The sequence below is a fragment of the Apium graveolens genome, chromosome 4 (genome assembly GCF_009905375.1).
Source record: "Apium graveolens cultivar Ventura chromosome 4, ASM990537v1, whole genome shotgun sequence".
Classification (NCBI taxonomy): domain Eukaryota; kingdom Viridiplantae; phylum Streptophyta; class Magnoliopsida; order Apiales; family Apiaceae; genus Apium; species Apium graveolens.
In genome coordinates, this window is record NC_133650.1 from 86761286 (window position 1) to 86771268 (window position 9983).

Sequence of the window (9983 nt, forward strand, 5' to 3'; positions counted from 1 at the left end):
TAGATCATGATCATACTTGTTTGTTGTTGAGATTTAATCACTTGGTTATATTTAGAATTTGTGATATTCTCGTAATGACTTAAAAACACTGATTTTTTTATCTGGAGAAAAACTTGGATTCCATTGCTAGTTGTTGTAAGGCTAGGCGTCAAACGGCTAGTAGCCGGCTCATATTTTTATGAGTAGTCTAGGGTTGAATGAGAGGGAGCGAAACGCACTCATTCAGAAATTATTGAAAAAAAAGAAAAAAGAAAAGAGAAAAAAAAAGAAAAAAAAGAAAGAAAAAAAAGTATGTGTGTAATATCCGGGAAAATTATGTGAATATTATATGTTAAACAAATAAATATTGTGTGTTTTATAAATTTAAAGTAATTGTTGCTATGATATGAGATGTTATAACTGTTATGTGTGTTTCGGTGCGGGCCAGAAATTTTTTCGAATGATTCAAATAGGTTTAAATTGTAATTATATGAACTTATCTGCAATCAGGACGCGTATTTATCAGCGTCTTTAATAAGATACTCGTTTTATTTCGATTTATGCGCGTTTGAATGTATTTTACGTGTTTTCGGGATTTTCTGGTAATTTAGGGATCGTTTCCGTTTTTCAAAAATCAACGGACCGGGACCCCACCGGGACGTTAAACCCCACAAAATCGATATTTTTATTTTTATAAAATTGTTCGTATTTCAAATCCCCTTTATTTTTGTATTTTTGAAATATTCGAATTTTTTAGGGAATTTTGATTTAAATTTTATATTTAATTGTTTTTAAAATTATTCCCCGTAAATTATTAATATGGGCTTGTGATTTTAAATTATGAGATAAAACGGTATCGATTCGCGATTTATCGGGAATATCTGCTAGTATAAGTAGCCCTAGTGATTATCTGTATCTTTTAGTTAAAATAAAAATCAATCAGATAATCTCAATCCTCTTCTTTTTATCCTGTGTACTCGTGAGCTTCATTTCAAAGAATAAATCCAAACAATCGATCCAGCCATCCGTTCTCGCTGATTTTAATCTCAATAGCTTGCTTGTGATTCCCCAATCGATTTGATACCAAGAACACGAACCAAGGTCCCGTATCTTTCTCGTTCCGTGTTCGTCGGAATCGACGAGAATCGGGACTACTTTATTTCATGAATTTTCGATTGTTTTAATGATTGTATGTTGTAGTAGAGATTATAAGGATGATTTTGGTATAAGGATTGTATAGTTTTGGTTAGGAATTGATGAAACTCGAATTATGCCTTGTTTTTGAAATCAAAGTTTTATTTTTGTTGTTGATTGTATGTTATAAAGGTTAGTAGGATTAGATTGTATGTGTTAACAGCTTTATTTTGATACCAAGATGATTGATATTGACTAAGAATCAAGTAAACTCGAGAGTTCGCCGGAAAACTCGATTTTCCGTCGAAGCTTTGATCGAAATCGGAGATTGAGAGCTTGATTGTTGTAGTTATTACTTCTGGAGGGTGTAGGAATTGATGTTGATACAATTCGGTTGAGAAACTAGATTCAACATAGGGTTTTGGGGCCGGAAACGACCTCGCCGGAAAATTTCCCGGCGACCGGAATCTGGAAATTCCAGAAACCGACGGGAATTTTCCTGCCATATTCATATGAACCCGTTAGGGTTCTTGCTGACCCGGCTATGACCCGGTCTCTTGACCCGTTTTCAATCTGATTTCCCCCAAATGCAAATCCAAGAATCTATTTTTGATTAATTTTTTTTACTTTTATTTCAAAAATTGATTTTCTTATTTTAAAAATCATTTAATTTGTTTTCAAAAATCATTTAATAATTATTTTAAATACCAAAAATTATTTTCTGAATTATTTTAAATTCCTAAAATTATTTTCTTTAATTATTTTCAAAAATACAATTTGATTTAATTATTTATAATTCATTTTAGTTAATTATTTATGAATTTAATTAATTGATTAAAAATCAATTAATCAATTAATTTTATTTATAAACAGTTAAATAAATGTAAATTACTTATAATTAATTCAAATAATTTCTAAAAATTATTTTACGGTTTTAAAAATTATATTTTGATATTAAAAAATCAATTAATATTATTATTAATTGATTTAAATCTATTTATTTCTTATTTTATTCATAATAATTAAACCGTTCGTCCATTTAATACGAAACGAACGCGTACAGACTCAGAAAAATATTGCGCTTCCAATAAAAATACTTTTGAGACCTAATTTCTTTTGTATTGCAATGTCATTTGATTTGTGTATCAGTTTGAGTCGGTATTTGATCGGTAAATGCTAATATTGACCTAATTTTCATTCTGAACGCACTGAGACGTATCTTTTAATGATCTAACTTATGTGTTACATGAAATATGTGATTACGTGTTATACAAATGCCATGATTATGTGTTACGTGAGATGCATGCTATCTGTTATAGTTTTAAAATGCCATGTTGGTTATAACCGATCAGGTAGATGTTAAGACGTATAGTTACGTCGATTGAGTTTGGTCTATCAATAAAATAGTTCTTTTGTTTATAGAATCGAGTAGCAAGGAGTGCAGTCAAGTGTTAGACGGAGATAGTAGCCAGCAGTTATAAGCAGAGTTATAGTAAGAGGTTATCGAGCATACCGGGCAAGTAACCCTAACTTCACTTATCGTTCAAGTGATGTTCATTTCGAACTATATTATGCAAGTATTCTTCCATATTCTAAATTCAGAATAGCTTATCGTTTTACATATTCAAATATAAGAACTGTTTATAAAAACTTTGATAGCATATTGAATATCAATATTCCTATATTTATTGACATTCTCGTATTCTAGCAATCATTCTGCTAGAACCAACCTTTTGATTTGATAGATAGTGAATAACTATACTATCCAGATATACTCTATATAGTAAAACTTTGAATTGAGATTAGCGAATAACTAATTGTTCTAGTTATTTCGCCATCAGTTGTTGAGATAACTCCGGACCATGTGACATGGGGAGTTGAATAGATAAGGATGTCATTGATCCGACTCCTTTAATCAAAATTGTTTTATGAATTGATTCTTGGTTAGCACAAGAGACCAAGGCACCGGTCCAGCGTGAGTTATTATACGAAAGTGTAATATCTTGCTAGGCGAATATATGACTTCTTCATGGATATCCAATAGGTATGGTATGGCTGTGGGATATCGATACCTATATTTACGGTATGGCTGCGGGATACCGGTGTTGTTTCATGACTGATCATCAGGAACAACATAGTGCATAATTGTGTTTTATTAAACTGTCACTTAAACTTTAAAGTTTATATCAGCTTCTGATTTTACTCAGATATTGTTATTGTTGTTCACTTACAAACTCTATATTACTTGCTGAGCATCTTTTCGCTCATACTTGTTTATTATTCTAATCTTTCAGCTAAGCTAGAGCAGGCTTGAGTCCCAAGTTTGATCAGAAGTCGAGTGCTTGTAATTAGTTTGGTGTGTTTTCCAGGTAGACAGTTTGGGACGCTTGAATAGTATAAAGGTTTGTAATAAAATTTGAATAAGTTGTAAAACTAATTAGACTTATGGTTTGTAATAACAGTTGGTTTGTATTAGTGCCTGTTCCATACTATAACCTGTGATCGATCCAGTTGCATGCAAGGGGTCATATTTATTATATTATTCCGCTGTGATTATTTTATTATAGTTTATTGGCTAGTGACCCCCAAATCTAGACCCCGGGTTTGGAGGGCGTTACAGGTTGGTATCAGAGCTACAGGTTATGATCACTGAAACAGGCTTAGGATTGTCATAAATGAGTCATAGGAAGATCACATAAGATAGGCGCGTATAGTTTAGCTTTTATAGGGTTAAATTTAGGTTAATTGGTTGGGGTAGTTAAGTTGTTTAGGTTTCTGTTTTCCATTTAGCCTTAGGCCTTGTATCATTGCCCTGCTATTTTGTTGGTTTAGTTAAGATTTCAAGCAAGGATTTAAAAGGTTTGGATAATTCGGAGTAAATTTTCTTTGTGTTATTATTCTCGAGATAATAAGCAGGATTATGTGATAATCATGTCACTTGTGTTAATATGGTAGCAAGTTTATGATATTTTGAGAGGGAATAATGTTTGAGAATTTTGATATATTAAGGAATTGCTACATATTTCACACAATGCTTGACAGATTATTTTACATGTTGCTTGTTTTCTTACCAGAATAATGGCACCAAAGAGAAGGAATAATTCAGGAGAGGATCGTACCGAGAGCCGTACGGATCCAGCGATTATCCAGATGTTGGGACTGATGCAGCAGCAGATGTTACATCTTACGCAGCAGCAACAACAGCAACAACAGCAGCAGCAGCAAGCAGCAACACCACCTGCAGTGACTTTTAAGCAGTTTCAAGCAGTGAAGCAACCTGAGTTCAAGGGAAGTGCTGATCCTGTGGAAGCCAATGCATGGCTCAAGGAAATGGAAAAGGCTTTTGAATTAGTCGGAGCAGGAACTGCACAGAAGACCAAGTTTGCAAGTTACTTTCTAAAGGGCGAGGCGAACTATTGGTGGGAATCCATGTGGGCATTGGAAGGAGGTGAGTTTATAACTTGGGAGAGATTTACAGAGTTGTTCCTGGAGAAATATTTCCCGAGGTATATGAAGAACCAAATGGAGATTAAGTTCTTGAACCTGACCCAGGGTGATCTTACCATGGCTGAGTACGAGGCTAAGTTTACTGAGTTAGCAAGGTTTGTGCCAGACCAGGTTGATACGGATGAAAAGAAAGCCAGAAGGTTTGAACAGGGATTGAAGTTTTGGATTCAGAACAGAGTGGCCATGTTTGAGTTAACTTCATATGTGGCAGTGGTTCAGAAAGCAATGGTGATCGAGAGTAGGAGTGATATGTCTCAGAAAGGAAAGGATGGGAAGAAAAGGAAAATGGAAACCTCAGAGGGAGGTCAGCAGTCAAGTAATTTTCAGGGCCGTTTCAACAAAAGGCCAGGATTTCAGAGTAATAAGAATGTGGGATTCAAAAGACCCCAATCAGGGAATGGAGGACAAGGCAACCGTTTTCAGAATTTAAATCAGCAGAGGCCCAATCGTCCACCAATGCCAGATTGCAAGTTTTGTGGCAGGAAACATTCTGGGATTTACAAAGCTAATTCTGTGTGCTACAAGTGCAATATGAAGGGACATCATGCACATGAGTGCCGCAATCAGATGCAAGAAGTTACGTGTTTCCGATGTGGGAAGACATGATATTATGCCAACAACTGTAAAGAGCAAGCACAAAGTGTAAATATTCCAAGGATTGTAGGACCATCATCTCAAGGTGTGCCAAGGATTGAAGGAGCACCAGTCAAGAACCATCCAAAAGCCAGAACATTCAATATGACTATGCAGGATGCTGTTCAGAGTTCTGACGTGGTTGCAGGTACGCTTCCAGTCAACTCCGTAGATGCTAAAGTTTTATTTGATTCTGGAGCTACAAGATCATTTATTTCTCAAGATTTTGTCGATAAACTGCATTATGAAGTTAAGTTGTTAGAACAAGCATTAACGATAGAATTAGCTAATAAGGATCAAGTTTCCGTCGACCGAGTGTGCCCGAGGTGTGATATTGAGATAGGAGGACATCATTTTATGCCAACTTGATACCTTTTAAGTTGGGAGAATTTGATGTTATTTTAGGAATGGATTGGTTGTCAGAAAATAATGCTCAGATTGATTGTAAGAATAGGAAAGTAAGACTTCATACCTTGGATAGTAAGAAGAAGGTGATATTTCGAGGAAATAAGCAAGAAAAGAAGTTCATAACGATCGCTCAAGTGAAGAAGTTATTGCGTCAGAATTGCGAGGCGTATTTGGCTCATGTGGTAGACACCAGCAAAGAAGTTCCAGCATTAGAAATAATTCCAGTTGTCAATGAGTTTCCAGAAGTCTTTCCAGACGATCTACCAGGATTACCTCCCGACAGAGAAATTGAGTTTGTGATTGATCTAGCACCCGGAACAGAACCAGTTTCTAAAGTTCCATATCGGATGGCACCAGTGGAGATGAAAGAATTGGCAACGCAGCTGCAAGATCTTTTGGAGAAAGGAGTTATAAGATCCAGTGTATCTCCGTGGGGCGCACCAGTACTGTTTGTCAAGAAAAAAGACGGAAATATGCGACTGTGTATCGACTATCGAGAACTGAATAAACTAACCATTAAGAACAAGTACCCGTTGCCGAGGATCGATGATTTATTTGACCAATTGAGAGGCGCTGTATGGTTTTCTAAAATAGATTTAAGGTCCGGATATCATCAACTGAAGATCAAGCCTGAAGACATTTTGAAGACCGCATTTAGAACCAGATATGGGCATTATGAGTTTCTAGTGATGGCATTTGGATTAACCAACGCATCAGCAGCTTTCATGGATCTGATAAATCGAGTATTCAAGAAGTATTTGGATAAATTCGTGATCGTGTTCATAGACGACATCTTGATCTATTCTAAGACAAAAGAAGAGCACACAGAGCATTTGAGGATAGTTCTGGAGATACTGCGACAGGAGAAGTTATACGCAAAGTTTTCCAAATGTGAATTTTGGTTAAAAGAAGTATGATTTCTTGGGCACGTGATTAGCAATAAAGGAGTGGAAGTGGATCCAGCAAAGATCGAAGCCATAATCAACTGGGAGAGACCAAAGACACCAACGGAAGTGAGAAGTTTCATGGGACTGGCAGGTTACTATAGAAGATTCGTACAAGATTTTGCGAAGACAGCTACACCGTTGACAAAGCTCACCAGGAAGAACCAAAAGTTTGAATGGGACGAGAAGTGTGAGGAGAGTTTCCAAGGATTAAAGAATAGATTAGTATCTTCTCCAGTACTAGTCTTGCCAGATGAACAAGGAAATTTTGTGATTTACAGTGACGCGTCGTACAAATGATTGGGATGTATTTTGATGCAGCATGACAAGGTGATAGCCTACGCTTCAAGACAGTTGAAACCACATGAAGATAAGTATCCAACGCATGATCTAGAATTGGCAGCTATAGTGTTTGCATTGAAGATTTGGAGGCATTATCTTTATGGGAAAAAGTGCGAAATCTACACGGACCACAAAATTTTGAAGTATATCTTTACCCAGAAGGAATTAAACATGAGACAACGAAGATGGTTAGAACTAATTAAGGACTATGACTGTACTAGCAACTATCATCCAGGCAAAGCAAATGTGGTGGCCGACGTACTTAGCAGAAAAGAAAGGTTGAATATGATAACTTCATCCGAGGAGTTGATCAAGGAATTTAAGAAGCTGGAAATAGAGGTCAGTATCCCAAGTATGTCTACAAAGGTATTGTGTGCAATGTCTTTTCAACCAGAACTATTGGAGAAAATAAGAAGATGTCAAGAAGAAGTTATGAGCCACGAACGAGACAGTTTGACAGGAGAAGAGGTAGGGAGTCAAAAGGATGATAAAGGAATAATAAGATTTTCTTCCAGAATATGGATACCTAACGTAGCCGAGCTGAAAGATGAAATTCTTCGAGACGCTCACAATTCCAGATACTCAATTCATCCCGGAAGTACAAAGATGTATAGAGATTTAAGAGAAAACTTTTGGTGGCCAAGCATGAAGAAAGAAATTGTGGAATGGGTAAGTAAATGTTACACTTGCTAGCGAGTCAAAGCAGAACATCAAAGGCCCAGTGAACTGATACAACCATTGGACATTCCAGAATGGAAGTGGGAACATATCGCGATGGATTTCGTAGTTGGATTACCGAGAACCAGGGAAAATCATGATGCTATTTGGGTTATTATCGACAGATTGACAAAGTCAGCGCATTTTCTTCCTATCAACGAAAGATTCTCAATGGATAAATTGGTACGGTTATATCTTAAAGAAATTATGACACGACATGGAGTTCCAGTATCCATAGTTTCAGATAGAGATCCTCGATTTAACTCAAGATTTTGGAGAAGTTTTCAAGATTATCTCGGAACGAAGCTGAACATGAGTACCGTGTATCATCCGCAGACAGACGGTCAAAGTGAAAGAACGATTCAGACTATTGAAGATATGCTGAGGGTATGTGCACTAGATTTTGAAGGGAGTTGGGACGAGCATTTGCCATTAGTTGAATTCTCCTACAACAACAGCTATCATGCCAGCATTGGGATGCCACCTTACGAAGCCTTATACGGGAGAAAATGCAGATCTCCAATATGTTGGGAAGAAGTTGGTGAGAGAAAGATTTTGGGTCCAGAATTGATCCAGCAGACAAAGGAGAAAATAGAACTCATTCGGAAAAGATTAATAGCAGCTCAAGATCGTCAACGTAAATATGTTGATCCTACCAGAAAAGATATGTAATTTGAAATTGGAAAAACATTGTTATTGAAGGTTTCTCCTTGGAATGGTTTATCAAGATTTGGAAAGAAAGGAAAGCTGAGTCCACGTTATGTTGGTCCTTTTGAGATTTTGAAGCGTGTGGGAAAGGTTGCTTACGAATTAGCGTTACCACCTCATATGCAGCATATTCACAATGTGTTCCACGTATCAATGTTGAAACGTTATTTGCCTCATTCGAACCATGTGATAGAATACGAGCCAATCGAGATTCAGCCAGATTTATCTTTTGTAGAGCAACCAGTGCAGATTTTAGATAAGAAAGAAAGAGTACTTAGGAATAAGTCTGTATCTTTAGTGCGAGTCTTGTGGAGGAATCCCAAGGTTGAAGAGTCGACTTGGGAGTTGGAAAGCGAAATGCAATCCAAGTATCCTCATTTGTTTTCCTAGGCTGATTCTGAGGACAGAATCCTGTTAAGGGGGGAAGGATGTAATATCCGGGAAAATTATGTGAATATTATGTGTTAAATAAATAAATATTGTGTGTTTTATAAATTTAAAGTAATTGTTGCTATGATATGAGATGTTATAACCGTTATGTGTGTTTCTGTGCGGGCCAGAAAATTTTTCGAATGATTCAAATAGGTTTAAATTGCAATTATATGAACTTATCTGCAATCGGGACGTGTATTTATCAGCGTCTTTAATAAGATACTCCTTTTATTTCGATTTATGCGCGTTTGAATGTATTTTACGTGTTTTCGGGATTTTCTGGTAATTTAGGGATCGTTTCCGTTTTTCAAAAATCAACGGACCGGGACCCCACCGGGACGTCAAACCCCACAAAATCGATATTTTTATTTTTATAAAATTGTTCGTATTTCAAATCCCCTTTATTTTTGTATTTTTGAAATATTCGAAATTTTTAGGGAATTTTGATTTAAATTTTATATTTAATTGTTTTTAAAATTATTCCCCGTAAATTATTAATATGGGCTTGTGATTTTAAATTATAAGATAAAACGGTATCGATTCGCGATTTATCGGGAATATCTGCTAGTATAAGTAGCCCTAGTGATTATCTGTGTCTTTTAGTTAAAATAAAAAACAATCAGATGATCTCAATCCTCTTCTTTTTATCCTGTGTACTCATGAGCTTCATTTCAAAGAATAAATCCAAACAATCGATCCAGCCATTCGTTCCTGCTGATTTTAATCTCAATAGCTTGCTTGTGATTCCCCAATCGATTTGATACCAAGAACACGAACCAAGGTCCCGTATCTTTCTCGTTCCGTGTTCGTCGGAATCGACGAGAATCGGGACTTCTTTATTTCATGAATTTTCGATTGTTTTAATGATTGTATGTTGTAGTAGAGATTACAAGGATGATTTTGGTATAAGGATTGTATAGTTTTGGTTAGGAATTGATGAAACTCGAATTATGCCTTGTTTTTGAAATCAAAGTTTTATTTTTGTTGTTGATTGTATGTTATAAAGGTTAGTAGGATTAGATTGTATGTGTTAACAGCTTTATTTTGGTACCAAGATGATTGATATTGACTGAGAATCGAGTAAACTCGAGAGTTCGCCGGAAAACTCGATTTTCCGTCGAAGCTTTGATCGAAATCGGAGATTGAGAGCTTGATTGTTGTAGTCGTTACTTCTGGAGG